Here is a 15,377-nt window from a genome sequence, read left to right as displayed (position 1 = left end):
ACCTCTGTATCCACCCCCAGGCCCCCAGGGATGACAACTTTCTTAAGCACAATGCGTTATCAAAAAACGGGAAACAAATAATAAAAATCTCGACCCCATTGGAATCATACCAGTGTTTGCAGATTTTTGCCCCCTGTGTTAGCCATGGTGTAAAATCTAAGCAGTGAGTTTTGGTGGGCAGGGGAATCTCTGACGACAGTGCAGTAAATGTTTTACAGACAGATGGTTTTCTCATCGCCCCGTTGGCCCGAGTGTTTTTAACACCACTAACAGTTGAGTGGAATGTGAAGCCCAGCAGCTGAGATGTGGAACATGGACCAAGCAGCCTGCTTATTTTCATTTATGCTCTTGGAACGCTTTGTGGATATTATCTTCAGTTTTTGTTGCCTTTTCAGAAGGAAGATATTTCCTAGAGATAAAGGATAACTCAAGGTCGCTGGGTCGTCCAGACATCCGGAGCTCCTGGGCAAAGATAAACAGATTTTTTTTTTTTTTTCCTGGAGAGGCAGGGATTTTGACTTACCAGATAAAAGGTAAGGGTGATGGGACACAAAGAGCATGATACAGTTTCATGGTTACTTTGAGAGTGGATTTGTTTTAAAAAGGACAGCCTTGCATGAGCTGGGCTAAGTGTCACTTGCCTGGCTTGCTGGTGATTAATTGCTCCTGCCTTGGAGATCCCATCACACTTTAGCCTCTGCCTCTGTCTGCCTTGGATTTGAGCGAACTGTGGGAGTGCCTGTCTTCTTGGCTTGACTAGAAATTCTTCGAGGGCAGGACTATCTAAATCATTTTAAAAAAGACTCTCCTCCTCATCTCTCCCAGTATCAAGTAGGATGCTTTGAGCAGAATGGACCTCCGTTCCAGACTTTTCCTTATACCATCTTCCACTTCTTAGTTTTTAACTGGGCCTTGGTTTATACGTTATATGTATTTGAAGTCAATAAGGCTTCAGTCATGATGGATGATTGTCATTTTGGTATGTCCCAAGTCGGGGTGGCCTTATTCTGTGGTCCTGTGGAAACAGCATTAGGAACGGTTTGAGAACTTAATGGATGTTCTTTAAAAAAATGTTGGTAAAGTTTTGTTTGTTTTTCACTGTACTGGAGGACTTTTTCTTGAAAGCATGATGCTTTCTGTACGTAGCTGCTAACTCCTGGGAATTTATCTAAGGCTTTTCTAATTCATGTGTGGCTGCCTTTGGGCTTCCAGGTCGCAAGGCTGTTGGCAGTGGTCTGTGAGTGTGACCTTCTCAGATTGCCATGCCATGCATGGCCTTGTTTTTCAGGGGACCTATAGAGATGTATTTTTTAGATTTTGTTTTTCTGATATGGGGGACTCAGAGGGCCAGTAGCATGTCTTCCAGGTCATTTGGTTACAATGCCAAGCTAATCAGCCCTCTCAGCCAATTACCCAGAAACAACAGTGTCACTGAGGAGACATGGAGACGTACCATGGTGGGTGAAGAGTGTGAAGGATTGGAGCAGGACATCAGGAGGGGACTCTGGGCTGACCCCCGCATGGTCTGTTCATTTGCTGCTCTTGGCCGCCTCTGCTGTTCCCTGCCCTGCTCTCTCCCTTGACTCTGCCTCAGAGATGCTCAGAGTCACTGCTCACCCAATGGCTTTGACTTGGCACTGTGGGCTCCAGCCAGTCCTTCATGAGCGTTCCTTTAGATAAGTGGCTTGGCCTCCTAATGTCCCGGGTCCAGATTTCTAAGTAAGTGTCTGGCCGATGCTGGGAGAAAGGAAGTGTGTCTCCCATGGGTGGTCTGAGACTGGCCCAGGCAGACACACACACACCACACACACACACACACACACACACACACACACACACACACACACACACACACACACACACACAGCAGAGGTGATGGGAGTAATGATTGGCATCAGACAACAATTAACCGTTGTTTATGTTTGGCTCTGGCTTGCATTGGGAAGGCCTAGCCCGTTCCTTTTTGGCCTTGGCCTGTGTGGCTTCTGAGTCATTCTAGTCACAGTCTCGTTTCCAGCCGGTAGAATGAAGAAACAGCGTTAGAATCTGTTTATAGGGACGAGGACTCGATTCGTCTTGATATTGACCAGGTATTGGATGCAGGATAGTCCATATTTAATTTAGAAAATGCTTCAAGCCGAGTAACATGGTGTACTGCTGAGGCTCAAGGATCACGAGTTCAAGCCCATCCTGGTTGCTTAGCCAGTTTTTTGGCTCGTGTGGACTATATGATGAGAACTGTCTTCGAGAGAAAAGGAGAAGGATGAGGGAGGAACAAACAGGGAGATGCTTTAATGAACACCTTGCCTTTTTATACGCAATCATTTGCTTTTGGAGATCTTAGCATCGACTTAAGAAAAATACACATTACCAAGCAGAGACAGCAGTTTTTATTTAAGAACGCCTGTTGTGTCTTGAGGTGACTGGATGACAGAAGTGTGACGAAACCACACCCCTCTCCTCCCCGGCCTTCTGTGTCTTTCGGTGAGCTAAGTTCATTGATTCTGTTCTCACCTGAAGATGGAATGAAGGTATCATCCACCTGCTGGTGTTAAGATCCAGTGAGTTTTTACAATCAAAGGTCCTTTCCTGGGTCAGGGTCATGGTCAGCGTCAGGGTCCAGGAGTCCGTGAAGATCTCACTCTCCGGAGCATGTGTGTTGGCATAGATACTCTCTTCTAATTTGTATACCAAAAGGAAGCGCGCCCTTACGTTTCCTTCCAGTTCTGTCAAAACATAGTTTTCTTTTTGATGGCTAGGACCATGCGGCCGACAGGTGGGTTTATTTTTCTTTTAGAACGTTAGGAATGGTGTGTAGGCATGTGTGCACACATGCTCTTGTGAGCCATGAGAATCAATAAAAACGTCAATGTTTCCTTGAAAGCTTTGGATTTTAAGGCAAATGTTAAGTTAACTTTGTTTGTGTTAAGGGAATAAATAACACTAGAGAGAGACGTTTATGAGCTGGTGTCTTGGCTTTGATGATCCTGGGAAAGACGTCCTGCTTGTGCATGGGATCACTCATGTTGCTTTTATGAACTCGGAGTTAAAAATCTTAATGGGTTTTAATGACCCTAAATGTCATATTGAATTTCAGCTTGGGCGGTTTCAGATAACACCTCTTCAAAATTGGTGTGTTTTACTCATCTCTTGGGCTATAATATATACCCAAGACACAAAAATCTTCCAATTTAAAAAAAAAGAAATAAACCTTCAAATTTTGTAACTTTTGCTGTGAGAAACAGAAACTTTGGAGGAGCAGGTTCTTGTGTTTCTTAGCCGAAGGAAAATATTTTACCTCTCAGTGGACCCAAACAATTTATTCTATCAGCCAAAAGGAGTGAGTTCCTTTCCTTTGCCTTGGGGTTTGAAGAAATAATATAGGCAATTATTCAATTTAGTTGACCTAACTAAGCTTTATTCTTTTAAAGAAAATGTCAGTGGATTGTTATATACTCTTAAGTCCAAGCCATTACAGTTTGAAACGGTACCAAGAATTCAGTGTGGCTGTGGTAGGGATTTCGAGGGGGAAACCTTTCTCGCTTTGCAGACACATTTTTATGTGTGTATCTTCGAGAGTTATACATGCTAAAATGTTAAAAGAACATCTGAAGCTATGGCAATTCATTGCTCTGGTACAGCTTAGTAACAAGTTCTATAAGTAGACAGTTCTATCTCTTGACGGAACTTGCCTTTTTAGTTCTGTCAAGAATGCCTCTGGTTGCATGGGAAGAACATGGGGGAGGAGAGGCTAAGATCCACAGCTCTCTTCGTCCCAGTCATGCTGGCCTAGTGATCTCCCACCACGTCAAATTGTTCTCCCTAGTGGCTAATGCTCGCGTTCTCTTAATTGATCGTAACTTTGCTCCCATACTGAGGGAGCAAGCATCATTTCAGGCCCATGAATGATGATGAGCTGTGCCGTAAGGATGGTCAAGTTCTGCCTGCACCAAGACTCTGGCGGAAGATTATGTTTGCCACTGAATCAGCGTGTTTGGATGTTTAACGTATGATGAAGGAAAGATGGAAGCTATTTCCCATGGCTGTCTTCAATTTCATTTTTAGTAGATTAAAATTATGTGGTGGTTTGTTTAAAATACACAGTTCCACATTTCCCTTGATCAAGAGAACCATTACCGTTATGTGGGAGAACAGGCCCTGGTTTCCCTCAGGCCCACCGTATCCTTAGTTATTCATTCAGAGAGACAGTACAAAAAAGTCAGATTGTTTTAAGATTTTCCACACCGTCCTGAAAACAGGTGCTCCCTTTGTGAATTCAAGGGGGTGAGTTCATGTGGTCATTCCAGCCTTGTTTCAGCCCTGGTTCCGAGGAACAAAGGCACGTTCTTTGCCCTGAAGATTGACATTTGCTTGCAGAGATTTTAGGCACTTCCTGTGACCCCCGGGGTCCTAAGGCTGCTGGTGCAGAGGGGCAAGTCCAAGGAACCAGCACAGGGAGGCGTGTGGGCCCTTGTGATTTGCACAGAGACAGGCTGAGGCTTGCTGAGGCGGTTATCAGGCGGTCCGTGGTGCTCTCATTCCACTGAAAAGCCTCCACTTCCTTTGTTCTCCCTGAATGGCCAGTGTGAAGACCTGTTGCCTCTGTTCCGTCCCTCAGATCATTCCCTTCTGCCCTCCACAGCCTGCTGCAGAGGGCAGCCGGCACCCTCACATTCTGACTCCTGGAGTGGAATAAAAGGGCTTCTTTCTGGGGAGAGAGGTTTGTTCCACACAGAACTGCCTTTGACAGGGACGACTCCCCCCCTAGCCAAGTGAGGCCCTGACGGGTTGGCAGCCGGCCAGCGGGGACGGCCGTAAACTGGAACAAGGTTTTATCAAGGCTTTGTCTGGTCATCTCCTTCTGGCAGGGTGCATTGGGCAAGTGCAACCACCCAAGTGTGTTGGTCAGTCTCCTGTAATCCTTTAAATTCGACACTGCACGGAGACCACGCGGGCCTGAGGTTTGCAGGCAATTAACAAAATGTCCCAAAGAACAGGAAGAACAATTCCAAATTGGCGCCAAGAATGCTTTTAATTTATACATAACTGCAGTTGTACAAGTGGCAGAGTGTCTTGCCAACAGTTTCTCTGCCTAAGCTTCAGTGGAAAGAGAATAGATGGTGTGGCTTGTGGTTTATTTTCGAGACGATGGGATTGATTCCCTGAAAACTCTCCTTTTATTCTTGAAGAAAAAGCAAAGGTGACGCGCAGCCGACCTGACAAAATGCGGTGTGCTTGTTATGAGTGGGACGCGTGAAGGTGTTTTTGTGTCAGCCTCTGCTTTTCTGGATTGGTTTCCTTTCAGGAGAAAGAATGAAACAGAGAAGAAGGGAATGAAAGGAGAAAGCGATTTGAAGCACGGAATTTTTTTTTTTTATTTAAAAGTTTTTTTTTTTCATTTTACATACCAACCACAGTTCTCCCTTCCTCCCCTCCTCTCCCTCACCGCCCCCCCCCACATCCATTCCTCAGAGAGGGTAAGACCTCCCATGGGGAGTCAGCAAAGTCTGGCATATCAAGTTGAGGCAGGATCAAGCCCCTCCTCCTGGGATCGAGGCTGAGCAAAGTGTCCTTCCATAGGGAATGGGCTTTTTCATGTTTGTGTGTGTGTGGGGGGGGCATGTGTGTACAGAGGTCACAGAACAACTTGCAGGAGCCACTTTCCTCCTCTTAGCTGGTGGGTCCTGGGAATTGAACCCAGGCAGTCAAGCTTGGTGACAGACCTCTTTCCTACTGAGCCATGTCACCAGGTCCAGCTTTTTGATGTAAAAAGACCTGTGTGTGACGTTGGTACTTGCCGTTCTTGGGACTTTGGCCAAGCCAACTTCTTTGCCGTGGTCTGTTAAGGGATTTATAAACTCACATGCATCCCTCCCTTGGGTGGTTATATTTCTTCATAGCTGAGCATGGCACCTGCCACATGAAAGGCTTATTTCCCTTCCCGGACTGTGTTGTATTACAGATCTGTAGTTGATCTGAAGACAAACCTTCACTGCTACTGTGGTAGCCTCCATCCGGGTTTTGCTATAGAACCTTAGGCTGTCGTGTCAGGACATAACTCTTGCATGATTCCAAGTTTATCATCCTCACTGAGGTCCGGTTCAGGGCTGGGCAGTGTTTTCAGGGAATCAGGTTAACAAGTCACTTCTTAGAGCTGTTACTTTTCTGTTGGTAAAATACCACGACTGGAAGCCACTAAATGAAGAAAGAGTTTATATTGCTTTCTTGTTCCAAGGACAAGTCCATAATGGCAGCCTGAGCAGGAAGCTGAGAGATCTAGTTTTGGCCACACACAAGAAGGAGAGAGAGAACCGGAAGTGGAGTGAGGCTCTAAACCCCGGTCCCAGTTACGTACTTCCTCCAGCAAGGTTCTGTATCCGCATGGTTCCATAACCTCCCCCAACGGCACAGCCAGGTGGGGACCCAGTATCCCAATATGTGAGCCTAAGGGGGACGTTTCTCAATGGAGCCACCTCACTGCTCTCGTCCTGTGATGGTCTACAGCGCAAGAGACTGCAAACCAAGAGTCCGGTGGTGCTGATGTTGCGGAGATGACAGTGCAGGTTAGGGGACAGGCATTGAGGATAGCTGGGATTTCTATTTCAGACAGACGGACTCAGGACCGCCTCTCCGAGGAAGTATGATTTTGAGATCTACGCGGAGATGGGGAGCAGGCTTCCTTCCCTCCCACCGTTTCGCACTGGGCTCTGGAGGAAGAGCATTCCAGGCAGGCAGGAGGAATTGCACATGGTGGGAAGGGCAGGACGGAATAGGGTCACAGGCCCTCCTCATCTTCAGGACGGAGGCTGGACCACAAAACAAGCTCCTCGACTGCCCCTCAGAGGTTGCTGGACAGATTCTGCAGAGAAGATGGGGAATGATAGTGCATCTGTTACTTTGATTACAATTCCTTTCATATTATAATTAACTGCTAACTGTAATTATAGGACTTCCTCTAATTTAGTTTAGCACTCTGGGGACCTCTATTAGCCTATATCCCAATCAATTTCACAGCCATTAAGGGGGAAAAGCCATGTTCCTGTTGAATTTTAAATCCACCGGGAGCCTGGTCTACTTATGTGCTAGCTTGCCTGCTTTTCTCACAGATCCGAGGTTGGTGTTTTACGTCCAACCAGTTTAGGCTTGGTGTGCTGTTTCATGTCTGCTGCGTGTGGATTCCCCATCGGGCCCGAGTTTCACAGATACTTGTTAATGAATTCCATGCATCCCGTGCCCTTCTTTAGGAACCTCCCCAGTCAGTACAACAATTTCTATCTAACAGCCAAGGGAGCCGCTGTGCCCCCTCCCCAGAATGGACGTTGGAGTCAATATTCTCTCGTCTGGCGCCTTCTCCCACCCTCGTGGCCTCTGCTAACGTTCACTCATGTTTTCCCAGTTGGTTCCAATATTAAGTTCTCCTGTCAGAGGAGAGGGACCAGGCTGGGCCTCCTCTGTGCCTCTTTGGCATATCTGGTGATTCGCTGCCTTTAGGTTCCCTCGGTCGGCCGGGAGGGTCCCTTTCGTTCTTGTCTCTGCCGATCGGGTGCAAACCGCCATGCTTTCTCTATTGCTGCCGTGGTGTGTGCTCCCGCTGACCGCGGAGACAAACATTGATCCACTGCGGGGCCAGCTGTTACCTCACTGAGAGTGGCCTGGCGAGAGGATGAGTCCCCTCTGGACAGCTGCCATGTTACTCATCTTGAATAATGGCTGTCGCAGGTGATAGGCGTCTAAGATCCGAAGACACCAAGGCTCATGAGTGAGGAAGGAGAAGGCTACATGAGCTGGTGCCCTCTGATGTGTGAAAAGATTTTCACTGTTAGAGGTGGTTTGGGTCCATCCTGAGCCGAGAGTTCCCTATATCCGCTCTGACTCATGGCCCCTACAGCCTGTATCAGAGGGATACCATTGTTCGCCCAGTGTTTTCACCCAGAGGCCACAGTTCACACTGGGGTCCACTTGTGGTGTTGGGTTTTATGAGGGTCTGGACAAATGTACAGTCATACAGATGACCCCCAATTTATGGTGGGTTGACTTAGGTGTGTGTGTGTGTGTGTGTGTGTTTTCCTTTCTGATAGTGTGGAAGTGACTTACACTCAGTGAAAACGACTTCAACTTTCAGCTTTAGATCTTTTCCCAGGCTGGCCGCCATGCCATGCCCCCACCACAGTCCATGCCATGCCCCAGCCGCAGGTGATGTGTTGAGTAGATTACATGCGCTGTGGATACGCTGTTATAAAAGAGATGCTGTGCCGCACGGTGTGCCCTGCTCTACACTGGTAAAAGCGTCACGAGCGCTTTCGAGGTAGCCATGGCGAAGCTCTGGTGTCGAGTTGTGTGGTAAAGGCGTGTGGAGCTTATGGTGATTTCAGGTTCGGATGGGCTTATTGGACTACCTACCGCCCCATTGTAAGCTAGGGAGCACCTGTGACCTGCGGAATCAGTCACTGTCACCACCCTAAAAGTCCCCTGCGCTCTACCTGTGTGTTCTTTGCCCGCCGCCACTCTCGTCCTCTGGTCCCTTCAGTGTTTCTGTCGTTTGACTTTTTCTAGAACGTCAGTGAGTTGGAATCATCCGGCACCACGCCTTCTTTAGTAATGCGCATTTAACATTCTTCCATGTTTTCTGTGGCTTGACCATTCCTTTTTGGGTCTGAATAATATGATGCTGTGTGATGTACACACGGTTCATTCGCCTTGTCTGAGTTGTTTGTGTTACAGGCGTGAGTTACCATACCCGGCTTCGGAAGGACATCACAGTTGCTTCCAAGTTTTGAAAATTATGAGTAAAGCTGCTATAAACATTCATTTGTAGAGTTTTGAATGAACATAATGTAAAGATGTATTTATGTATTTTATATATTTTATGAGGGTTTTTTCTTCTGATTATAAGAAAAACATGTTCAAATGTGTAACATTTGGAAAATGTAAAAAGAACTCTTAGACAATCTGTACAAGACTATTTATTAATTTTATGTAACAAAATACGTGAAATTGAAACTCTGCTGAAATGTAGGACATATGGTTAGTGTATATTATTACAGTTGGTGGTAAAGACAAGAAAGATTTAGGGCATTCCAAATGCTGGTTCTGTTTCTATTAAAACTGCCTAAGTGGCTTTTTATGATACTCAATATTCAAACAAACAGTGCCAGCCTCACAAAATAGCTCACAGAGGCTCCAGCATTCTTCCTTTAAAGAGTGTAGCTACGCCAGCAGCGGTCTGCAGTGCCGGTGGGGGAACCCTGGTCCTTGATGTGGGATGGTGCGGATTTTAGGATCTGCACATTCTAGGATCCACTTCTGGCATCTTCTGGGTAAGAGGCAGAGAGCCCTGCTGGGTACGCTGGTGGAAATGTGGAGAGGGGGTTAGTATAATCATTACCTCTTAAGTTGACCCACTTATCCTGATGCTTTTCATTTTTCGTTTTTCCACAAGGTCACAAAACAGGTTAAAAAATAGTATTCTGTGACTTGCGAGTGTCTAGCAAATTTTAAAAAATGTACATGTCCATTATTTCTTTCTGATGGAAGAACCCAGGTCTGGGAAGAGGAATGCAGACGATGAATCTTGTAACCTAGATTGCTGCTTCTGGGTGCAGGAGCATGCTCATGGGCCTAACCCCAGCCTTGCCGTGATCGTCCTGGAGGCGGATGATTGAATGTGGGACAGGGTGCCAGGGTGTGGTCTGCAAAGGTGTCCGGTAGACAGATCTGGTTCTCCTCACTGGCTCCTTGCAGGGCGTGGCTGGTGCTACTTCAGAGTGAGTGCTCAGGTCCGGGGCTCATTTTCCCTGTGGTGAGATTTCTACAGATGCAGAAGGAATTGGGTCTTTTGCTTTGAAAACTCTTCCAGCACTGGCTTGGCGTTGACCCTGGACAATTTCACCCAACTTTCACACAAAGAAAGTAGAGACATCCACTTGTGCCTGTGCTGAATGGAGTTCAACATCATGCAGTTAAAATAATGTTTTTAATCAATCAAAATTGGTGTATTTTGACACAGGTTCTTGACAAAGCTCTGGACTTGATCGCATAGTAAAATATACTAATATAAGCCGGGCGGTGGTGGCACACGCCTTTAATCCCCCAACACTTGGGAGGCAGAGGCAGGTGGATCTTTGTGAGTTGTGAGTTCGAGGCCAGCCTGGGCTACAGAGTGAGTTCCAGGAAAGGTGCAAAGCTACATAGAGAAACCCTGTCTCGAAAAAACATATATATATATATATATATATATATATATATATATATATATATTCTATAAATATACAAATATACAAAGTACATTTATGTAAGACTTTTTTTTTCTTCTTCAGCTGTTTTACTTTTCAAGAACCGTAATGAAGTTTTATCTAAAACCTGTTAGTCTGTGGTCTAGAGACCACGGTTCCTTGTGGAGCTGGCATCATGGTTCATCTCTGAGACTCTTGTCTATACATTCCTAGTAAACCCAGCATCTCTGTCTGTGTAGACAGATGCCCTCGTGTTCTTAATTCTTGCATGGAAGGGATGCTCATATGAAAAGTGCCGTCTCTCCAGGAATAATCAAAACCAAGGTCATATTTACACTGGAGGGGACAGGGACATTAACGGATGGAATGCTTGTTTTCAGTGACAGTAACCGGGGGTGGGGGTGGGGGTGGGGGTGGGGGTGGGGTCCTTTTCTTGTAATGTTCAGGACTAGAAGTTGTAGCTAGAGTTTTCCTGCCTTGTCCACAGTCAGGACAAATCTCTGTCACCCACCAGTCCCACAGCCGCTCAGACCCAACCAAGTAAACACAGAGACTTATATTGCTTACAAACGGTATGGCTGTGGCAGGCTTCTTGCTAACTGTTCTTATAGCTTAAATTAATCCATTTCCATAAATCTGTACCTCGCCACATGGCTGGTGGCTTACCGGCATCTTCACATGCTGCTGGTCATGGCGGCGGCTGGCAGTGTCTCTCTGCCTCAGCCTTCCGCTTCCCAGAAGTCTCCTCTCTCCTTGTCCCACCTACTTCCTGCCTGGCCACTGGCCAATCAGTGTTTTATTTATTGACCAATCAGAGCAATTTGACATACAGACCATCCCACAGCAAGAAGTGTTTCAAATTCCAGAGTTTTTGGACTTTGCAACATTTGCATAGACTTTATTCTTAGATTGGTAGTTCTCAACCTGTTGGTTGTGACCCTGTGGGAGGGGGTTGAATGGGGTCCCCCATCAGACATCCTGCATATCAGATATTTACGATTCATAACAGTAGCAAATTTATAGTTATGAAGTAGCAATGAGGTAATTTTATGGTTGGAGGTCACCACAACATGAGGAACTCTATTAAAGGGTCACAGCATTGGGAAGGTTGAAAGGTCTTTTTGAGTATGATATTCCAGGTTTCCAAGCATTTTTCATTTTGGATTTTAGGGTTGGGGTGCTCAACCTTGCATGGAGGTTCGCACACATGACTTCTTAGTGACAGTTTCATGCATTAAAGAGGTGAAAGAAGCATGAAGGGTGGATCCTGGGGTCCTGCCCTCCTGGTGACTAAAGAGTATAAGGACATCGGGCATGGTGCCGCACGCCTGTGATCCCAGCACTCAAAGGCAGGGGCAGGTGGATGTCTGTGAGTTCGAGGCTAACCTGATCTACAAAGTGAGTTCCAACACAGCCAGAGCTACACAGGAAACCCTGTCTTGACCCAACCCCCCACCCCCCTGGAAAAAAAAAAGAACACTACTGGGCGGGGGAGGGGGTGGTTCATTGGGTAAAGGTAGTTAGTGCTCTTGCAGAGGACCCAGATTCTGTTCCCAGCACCAACATGGCAGCTCACAACCATCTGTAACTTCAGTTCCAGGGGATCCAACGCTGTCTTCTGATCTCCTCAGGCTCCTACACGCATGTGGTGCATGTACACACATTCAGGCATACATACATACATGCAATCTTCAGAACAAAACAAAAAACAACACAACACAGGATTGGTGAGTCCTGTCTTTAATCCCAGCACCCGGGAGGCAGAAGCAAGTGGATCTCTGTGAGTTCAAGGCCAGTCTGGCCTATAGAGTGACTTACAGGACAGCCAGGGCTACACAGAGACCCTGTCTCAGAACAAATAAAAATCTTTTAGTAGTCCTGATTTTTACATCATTGTTTATTTAATCAGAACTAAAAACCTTATGTTCGTAATACTATAGCAAGATAGTCGGGCAATGAGGGTAGGAAAACCCGAGTTTCTGAACAGCACTCATTCCCTCTTGCTCTGGCTTTAGAAGATGCTTCCAGAACATTCCTGGAGGAAGACTTAAAGAGCATGTCTACCTCAAGGAATCTGCAGGAAACAGTGTGGTCCAGGGCCACAGAGAGTACCAACTACTGAATGTAATGAAATAAATTCGTCATGTTGGTTGTATCTTTGCGGCAGAGCACAGAATGAAAAGCCCCAATCTCAGCGCGGAGGCCTGACATTTTTTTTTTTTTTTTTTTTTTGGTTTTTCGAGACAGGGTTTCTCTGCGTAGTTTTGCGCCTTTCCTGGAGCTCACTTGGTAGCCCAGGCTGGCCTCGAACTCACAGCGATCCGCCTGGCTCTGCCTCCCGAGTGCTGGGATTAAAGGTGTGCGCCACCACCGCCCGGCAGAGGCCTGACATTTATAGTTACAAATATATGCTTTAGGAACTGATTTATGTAGAAGAAAGCCAGTGCTAAAAGAGACGAATGGAAGCTTGTTCTCACTAAGTAGGTTAGACTACTCATCAAATATTGGTTAAAACCGTTGTCTCCGGAGACTGGAAATAAGAAATTGAAGAGTGGCATCATCTAAAGAAAGGATAGCCAGCCAACCGTTTGGTTTCCATGTGTAAACCAAAACTGGGGCGGCCCTATGCACACCTGGTGCCCAAGAGCCCAATTCTGCCACTGCCTTTAAATTTTTATTTTTCAGGAAGCTAATTAAAAAAAAAAAAAAAAAAGAAGAACCTGAAATGATCCGTAAACAGGTGACTCTAACAGATCCAGTAGAATGCCCTTGGGAAAATGTTATGAAATTTAAATTTGTGTGGATGAATAAAGTTTTATTGGCATAGCCACACCCATTTATGCCTTGCTTATGGTGGATTTTGTGCTCTGGTAGCAGAGCTGAGACCAGACACAGACTGCACGGTCTGAAGAGCCTACAGTATTCACCATGTGACTTTTTGCAGAAGAATTTTCTTAAAGACACAACAACAACAAAACAAATGAATTTGTTTTTCAGTGTGCATTAAACATAAGAATTGTACGTGTGAGTGGGGGGACATGATGCAGAGAAGGTTCCGGTGTCTTGCTTAGCACAACTGGAGCTGATTGCCACCAGCAACGTTTGCCTTAAAGCCGTGTGACTCAACTGTCTTCATAGCAGTGGTGATGCTGACCTAGCAGCTTCCTTTTCTTCCTTTTCTTCCGGGATGGGGATGGACCCCAGGTCCTTCCACACCCCAGGCAAGTGCCTTACTGCATCAGATAGTCCCAGCCTTATCTGATGTTTTTGGTTTTCCAGTTTCTCAGATTATTTACTTCTCACATGAGCTTGAAGGTGCATGTGAGGATTTATCCAAATACTGGTTTTTGTTGTTGTTTGTTTGCTTGTTTTTCAAGACAGGGTTTCTCTGTGTAGTCCTGGCTGTCATGGATCTCACTCTGTAGACCAGGCTGGCCTCCAATTCACAGAGATCCACCTGCCTCTGCCTCTTGAGTGCTGGGATTAAGGGTCTGTGTTACCACCTCCCGGCTTCAAGTATGGAAAACTTGAGGCATGAAAAGTACAGAAAGGAGCCTTCGAAATGGGCTCTTGTTAGCCAGCGCCTTGTCCTCTCTTCTGGGCGCTCTGTCTTGCTTCTTATACCTTGTCAGCAGACCTGTCTTGTTTACATAACAGATGGTGTGTGTGTGTGTGTGTGTGTGTGTGTGTGTGTCCGTGTGTGTCCGTCCGTCTGTCTGTCTGTCCATATCCGGTCCTGACATTACTAACTTGTGCTTTGGACACTTTCAGTTTGCATTAAAAGTTTGTTATAATGAGAAAGAAGGACGTGGTCCCCACACACTACTGAGGAAGGTTGTCCATTCCTATAGTACTATGAGCATCTTGCCTATGCTACCCCCTTGGGTTCATTCCCAGTCCTTGGTCTGTTTTAGGGACTTATGGTGGGACGCTGTGACTCTCATTTTGACTTTGAGAACAATCTCAAGTTACTCAGTTCTGAAGGGCGATCGAGTACAGAGAATTGTTCAAGAACATTGGGGAAACACATACTTGAAGTGCTTCCTTCCTAGTGTTTTACTTAAAAACAAAAACATTTAGTGATGCGTTTACTCAGTTCCTTTCATGTCCTCAAGCCTATTCTTTTATGTTCATTCATTCAGCTTGAACTCCCCATGTCCCCCTGTGCTGGACACAGGTGGAGCGTGTGAACACCTGTGGCCATGACAGGGTGAGCGGCCTACAGTGAGTTACAAGGATGCAGTCATCAGCCAGCAAATATCTCCGCTTGTTCTACTTAGAGCCGGGCTCTGCTCCCTGGCTGTTGGATCGAGCCTGGTCGTTTTGAAACAGCAGGTCCTAACAGACAGAGGAACAGCTGTCAGCTCGGGAAACCTGTCCGTTGGCCTAGATTGTTGAGCTGATTTGCCACATAACCTTGGAAAGTCATTTTGTTTTCCATTCCAGGTTTTCTTTCCGGAAAGTGGAAAATCACAGCACATAAAGCTTTAACACCAGGTACCTGGAATTCTCTCCTCTCTATTCCTCATGCTTCCCCATGTGTATGGGCATCTACATGGCACATAGTTACGCTTTTTCAAGATAGTTGCAGACCCGGTGTAGATACAGGACTTCTCTCCCCTCAGTCCTGAGGCTCACTGGCACTGTCCTTTTAAGGACAACTTGCGTGGGCGAGCATGCAGTATTGGTGGGCAAGCCCAGTGTCAGATTGGGAAATCTGTTCTGATCCATTTGGAGCATATTTGCAAGACGGTGTGAAAGAACTGTGGATGTGTGCAGATGTATTGAGACAGGATCCTTCCTGCAAACTTTTGAGGTCCTGGTGAGTGACATGTGGCCCTGGCTTGAGCACAATAGGTGTTTCCCAGATATCATTTTGCACTGTCTTAGGACTGCTTAGTGGCTCGTGTCCCTTAGAGATCACTGTTTGGATTAGAAGAGGGGGAATGCTTGAGATTTTGTACTGTTTTAAACTATGAAAACGGTGGCCATGTTTTAGAGACGTTCACAATACAGAGCAAATACATTGAAAAAAATATATATCCATGCTGCTTTTGTATTTTGATGCTCCCACCTGTGACCTGAGTGCTGGGATTCTAGCACTATTGTTTATTGTTTTTGTTTTGATTTTTTTTTAATATCAGA

General features: G+C 46.0%; 1 protein-coding gene across 3 annotated transcripts in view; it reads left to right on the top strand.

Annotated features, from left to right (window-relative positions):
• Tiam1 (TIAM Rac1 associated GEF 1) overlaps window positions 1-15,377 on the top strand; it is a 403,079-nt gene that overhangs the window by 148,516 nt on the left and 239,186 nt on the right. Inside the window, exon 3 of one of the 3 annotated variants that reach the window (XM_076549156.1) lies at window positions 396-533. The exons of the other annotated variants lie outside the window; for them this stretch is intronic. The gene's annotated coding sequence lies outside the window, so the exon portion shown is untranslated. The remainder of the gene's footprint in view (window positions 1-395; window positions 534-15,377) is intronic. 3 annotated transcript variants of the gene reach the window in all.

Source organism: Peromyscus maniculatus, chromosome 12, assembly GCF_049852395.1.
Source record: "Peromyscus maniculatus bairdii isolate BWxNUB_F1_BW_parent chromosome 12, HU_Pman_BW_mat_3.1, whole genome shotgun sequence".
Classification (NCBI taxonomy): domain Eukaryota; kingdom Metazoa; phylum Chordata; class Mammalia; order Rodentia; family Cricetidae; genus Peromyscus; species Peromyscus maniculatus.
This window is presented reverse-complemented; position numbering and strand designations above follow the sequence as displayed.